At 42.9% G+C, this 6000-nt stretch overlaps 1 protein-coding gene and 1 long non-coding RNA gene across 2 annotated transcripts in view; one reads left to right on the plus strand and one right to left on the minus strand.

Moving 5' to 3' along the window:
• Positions 1–596, minus strand: part of LOC126499316 (uncharacterized) — a 30964-nt gene extending 30368 nt beyond the window's left edge. The window contains exon 1 of the long non-coding RNA XR_007591053.1: positions 268–596. This is a non-coding gene — a long non-coding RNA (uncharacterized lncRNA). The remainder of the gene's footprint in view (positions 1–267) is intronic.
• LOC126499314 (EGF-like and EMI domain-containing protein 1) overlaps positions 1–6000 on the plus strand; it is a 629335-nt gene that overhangs the window by 594640 nt on the left and 28695 nt on the right. The gene's annotated exons all lie outside the window — the stretch shown is intronic.

A 6000-nucleotide genomic window follows, 5' to 3' on the forward strand; every position in this document is an offset into this window, starting at 1 on the left:
ACCGAATTAACAATGCTAGCGAAAGGTACTCCTTAACAGGACACAAACACAGAAGGGAAGCCTGCTAAGGGACCCGCTAGGCTGTAGCGCGACTCATCTTGGCGTTACTTTGCTCCATAGCTTATGCACAGGAAGATCTGCTGCTTGTGCATGTGATCTGTTCTCACACTATAAAACAGTAGAGGGAGAAGCCTTCCTCAGCACTGTAAGCACGTCGAAGGCTCCGACTAAAACTTCCCGAAGGTGACCATAGTTTGTCATTTTTACCTTATGGACCGTTGATTGTTATCAGAATCCCAGATGCATAGCTTTCCGGATCATCTCTTAATTTATCAGGGCTTCAGAGCCGTAGGCTGATGCGCTGAGACTCACTCGCGTGATTACACTGCCACCGTGTGGTTTAAGGAGCTCTCCTAATTAAAACATGGCCTGCTAAGTAAAGCAAAAGGACAATTAAAAGGAAATCTAGCTATTTTCAATGATTTTGGTGTTCCTTTATCTTCGCCTACCCTTTAGATAGTTGTACGGGGTAATGAAGGTGCACAGTAAGGGAGGGGCAATGCGACGGGTGAGGTGGAGACAGTTGGTTCTGCACAATTCTGCACAAATTCATCTTCTACCCAGGGAGTACCTGGCACCTTTGCTAGTAAGAGCACATGGGCCACCTGGCCAGCATAGTCTAGCTGCTGCCCAGAAGAATCGCAGAATTTCACTATAAATAGCCACAGATAGGTGTTCCTTAGGCTGACACTCCCAAATCAGAAGCAGCCACAGTGTCATCCCCAGAATTCACTAGACCAGTGGTTCTCAGCCTTCCTAACACTGTGACCCTTTAGTACCGTTCCTCGTGTTGTGCTGACCCTAGGCCTAAAATTGCTTTGGCGTTACTTCAAAACTGTGATTTTTGCCATTGTTATGAATCATAATGTAAATATCTGTGTTAAATGATTAGGTGACCCCATGTGAAAGGGTCATTTGACTCCTAAAATGTTCCCTACCCACAGGTTGAGAACATTAGAGGCTTGAACGTTCTTGCTCTACCTCCAGTATTGAATGAAAAACTTTGAAGAAAAAGACCAGAAATCCGGATTTCCAAAGTTTTTGGGGATGGGATAATATCTCAGTAGGTGAAATGCTTGCCTTGCAAGCGTGAGGCTCTGAGTTCAATCCCCATGGCCGAAATGAAAGGGCCAGGAATGCTGGTGCATGCTGGTTACCCCAGTGCTGGAGGATGGAGATGGGCAGGGTTCTCGGAGCTTGCAGCCCAGCAAGGCTAGCCTCCTCGGTGACTTCCAGTCAGTGAGAGACCCTGCCTCGGAAAACAAGGTCACAGTGTCTGTGGACTAAAGTTGTCTTCTGGCCCCCACCCACGTGGGCACACATACACCTGCACCTACAGGCATTCACACACACACACACACACACACACACACTTTCCCGAGATTTTAGTTTTCCAATCTATAAAAAAATCACTTCTTCTGGAGTATATTAATATAGCTTTTATTTTAGGCAGTATTAAATTGAACTGCTTGCTCCAGAGTGCTTAAAGGAAGCCACACGGATATAGACGGCAGGAGTCACTGTGCTTTCTGTCCTGTTGGCCACCCATTGCCATGAAGGTCTGCCTGAGGAGGAGGCAGAACACGTGCACACGTGTCTCTTGCAATCATTGACTAAGGTCTTTCCCTCTCTAATGCCACCGGGATTTGCAGTGGCCCAACCTGGAGTAAATCTTTTAACCTCTCGGGACTAGTGGACCACAAGTCAATTGTGAGTGGGTGTTTTATAATCAGGCCGTTGCTTAGACACTGAAATCACAGTTTAATGAAGGGGACCTAAGTGTAAAAGACCTGGAGGATCTGAGAATGTTAGGGAAAAACAAAACAAAACAAAACAAAACAACGGGATGGTATGAATGTGCAGACTTGCTAACCCGCGTCCTAACTAACTCAACGGTGACATGCAGCAAAAGTGCCCATGTCAGCAGAACTTCTGACCTCTCCAAAACAAAGAGCCAGACCTAGGGGTTTAAAGTGGAACCTTCTGTTTATTGTGTGGGTTTGGTTTTTAAGGATATGTTGAATTAAAGGAATGCAGAGTCATTGTCTGTTAAGTCTGCTCACTGAATTCGGTCTGTCCTTTTTCAGATGGACATTTAGTAACAGTCACCGGTAACACCGCAACACCCATTATTGGTGCAGGGCTTCTGTTGAAGCGATTTGTCTTAACATATTTTCATGTCTCTCTCCAAATATATGCTTGCAAAGCGTGGAAACTCGGCACCACATCACAGAGGGAAATTGTTATCCTTAGCAATGCTTGCTTTAAATGCAGCTGGAGTGAAGAATTCAAAAGCACATCCCCAAAGCATCACACTGGAGCAAGAAAACGCTCCGTCTTTCTAATGTGGTGCCTTAGCTACTTTTCTGTGATAAAATGAACATCAGGAAGGAAAGCTGTGTTCTGATCACAGTTTGAGGATGCAGTCCATCGCGGTGGGGAAGGCATGGGGGGAGGGCAGGACGTAAAGCAGCTGGCCACATTGCATCTGCAGGCAGGAAGCAGAGGAGGATGAAGGCAATTGTTCAGATCCATTTCTCCTTTTTATTTCCACCAGGGACCTCAGATCATGGGATGCTAGAAGCAGCTAAGGGAGGGTGGGTCTCCTGCCTCACAGACATGTCCAGCGATTTGTCACCTAGATGACTGTAATGCGTGACAATTTGACCTCAGTATTAACCACTGCAGATGAAACACACATTCATGCTTTAAAATCTTACAAATACAACATACTCAGCACAAAGGTACTAAGGCTATATACAAACTAATCATTATGTTGCCTATTCTTAGTGACATATAAAATAATAAATATAAAACAGGAAATTCTAAGAATAAAAGTACTAGACCCAGGCATAAATTTAAGGTACTTATTTTAAGCAAAACATCATTAATTATTTTTTCTTCCTAACTTTGATAGAAACAGTTGGTAAATAGCTGGTATATTGATAGAGTATCCCTGGCGTGATTTTCTTTGCTAAGCCTATTTTCCATGACTGGCCCTCACTATTCTGGCTGCATTCAGGATTCAAAGGGGCTGTCTCACCGTATTCCCACATGTAGGTTAGCTGGGAGGACTTTAGGAACAAATCCACTGTAGATCCATTCTTAGTTTTCCCTGTGACTTCTTTTATTTTTCTTGTACATTTTCAGGGAGATGTTCTGCCACTGAGCTACACTCAAATCTCTTATACATTTGTAGAGATTTCTGTCATCTTACAAAGTAAGAGGTTTTTTTTTAATGACATTTCTACACACCCTGGTTTTGTATTTTGCCCGGCCCTGACCCGTTTCCGCTCCCTGTGCCTGCTCACACCAGTCCACACACAGTCTCCTCTTTTGTTACAGTTCCCACACTCCTCTCTTGGGTCTTCTTCCATCTCCACTGTATATATATCATTTCCACTTAAATACAAACATATAAAATAGAAGCTGAGGAGTGAGAACATGCTGTGTCTATCTTTCTCTAGCGTTCCTGAGCATTTTCCCAGAGGACCCTATAACCCTCCGCAGAGATACTTGCTCATCCATGTTCTTTGCTGTTCTATTTGTAAGAGCTAATAAATGGAGTCAGTACAAATGTCCATTAACTGATAGATGCAAAAGGGAAATGTCGTACACATATGCCATGCAATTTATTTAGGTCATAATGAAAAAAAATGAAATTATGAGGAAAATTAATGGAGCGGGACTATTCTATGACATAAGGCAGGGTCCTTATGGCTCCTTCCAAAACGAATAAAAATCCATGTGGCTGATCTGTTGACTTACCTTTAAGATGAGGTGATGAGAGAGCTCACAGGCTTAAGTTCCTATACTCACATAGAGCCAAACATGATTCTGGCCACCAGGGGGCACATCCAGTTCTCTGTGCAATTGAGGTTTGAGGGATGCTTCAGACAGACTGTCATGTAAGGGAAAGGCCTGACCAAAGTATCTTATCCTGTAATTTGCCATTGTGTTTGTGGCCCTGCATGAGAATATTTCATTTTTCTTCTTAATGCACCTGATTTTAAGGACTGTTTCATGAAAATACATAGTGATTTTGGTAGGGATAAAACCAACAGGATTCCCTTATCTGGTGGTACTGGAACAGGAAGCAGCTTGGTGGAGTCTTGCACATGGTTCCTTTCCAAGAGGAGGCCAGACACCAATAAACCCAAAGAAACAACCAAAATAGTGTCAGTGGTGTCTCACCTCCTTCTAGTACTAAGACCCTATTGCGAAAATAAAAAGTGGACCAAAAATCTGGGAAGAGAGCTCAGTGGTCCTTCCTCTATTTAGTATTCATAAAGTTCTACATTGAGAGAGAGAGAGGGTAGGAGAGAGGGAGAGACAGAGAGGGAGAGAAACAGAAAGGGGGAGAGAGAAAAAACAGAGAGAGAGACAGAGAAAGAGAAACAAAGAGTAGGAAGAGAGAAGAAACAGAAAGAGAAACAGAGAGCGAGTGAGCATTTCATGGCATTCACTGGGTATAAAATAGTGGCCAAGGTCCACTGAGAAGCAAAGGACACAGAGAAGTCTGTCCCATGGGACTACGAATGGCTGCATGTACAAGGTGACATTTGTACTGAGTCTCTTGAGATTAATATCCTCTTATCTGGTTATTTAAAAAATAAGATGATGGGATAAGGAGTCCCAGGGAAGCTCACAGTAGTTTCTCTTTATCCAAAGTGAATAAGGTCTGAGATCTTCAGTTAAAGCCTGCACGTGTAGACACTACCAAACCCTATACATGTATATACATATCCATGATACAGCATAGTTCATGTGTGTGCACAATAGGAAGTTAACAAAAATAATGAAAACAAATTGGAGCATTAATATACTGTGTGAAACCTTATTCTAACTTTTAATTCCAAACATGTTTCACTTACTATCTCCGACCAAGGCTGGCAGGAGGGTATGGGTAGCATAGACCACAGAAAGCAAAACCTCGGATACTGGTGTACTAATGTGGTTTATTATTTGTGACTAGAGTATGTCAGCTCATTTATCTGAAGCCTAGTAACTGGCTACTGTAATGAACTCAATGAACTATTATTCAAATTCAATTAGGAAATGAACACGAGGCGGACCTGTGGCTCTGTAGAGTGGCGTTTTCCTATCACAATCGAAGTCCTGGTGTGATCTCTTGTCAAAATGCAAAATAAATAAAACACTGCAGCATGATTTGTGTGCACATCAGTGGGACAGTGTGGGTGTTTGAATGAATCAGACAGGAAAGACTGGCCAGGGACAAAGATCTTCAAACCGACACCAAAAATGCTGCTTAGACATAGAGCAATGTAGCTTGTGCGCCAAGTAGTACTTAGAGAGTGCTCTTGAACCTGGAGCATGGAATGCTGAATCAGAATCGCATGGGATTGAGCCAAGAAACCAGCCCCATCTGAGCTCCGAGAAAACATTCCTTTAGCCTTTCAAGTTTTAAAACATTTTCAGGACTCTCAGAATTTTAGAGGATGTTTTTAAAGCAAGCAAACAAAACTGCCCAAATTCTCCCTAGGAAAAATGTGTCTTCGCAGTCATTTCTGCTAACTCTTCCAGAGGGATCCCAGACTCATGGTCTCAAGCTAGTAACCGCGGAAAGGAAGCTGGCTAACAACTAATTTAAACAACGCTAGATGAGCGCGGCCGGCAATAGGAATAGAGCCAGCAGGATTTTCAGACAACGTTAAGGAATACATACAATCCTTCCTGAGCAGGTTTATTCAGGACCACCCTAATCTCATGTTGTCAGTGTTTGCTATGAAAGAGACGTACCCACACTCACAAAGACGAATTCATGCTGCCAGGCAGGCATTTTCTAGGTCATTTCCACCCTAAGTAAAGCATTTATTGAAAAATTGGAAAGTTTCAAAAGCAGAAACAAAGTGTTCCATGACCATTCAGAAACTGATATATATATATAGATACACACACACACACACACACACACACACA

Source organism: Alexandromys fortis, unplaced genomic scaffold (assembly GCF_014885135.2).
Source record: "Alexandromys fortis isolate MF-2015 unplaced genomic scaffold, M_Fortis_MF-2015_v1.1 scaffold_15, whole genome shotgun sequence".
Lineage (NCBI taxonomy): Eukaryota > Metazoa > Chordata > Mammalia > Rodentia > Cricetidae > Alexandromys > Alexandromys fortis.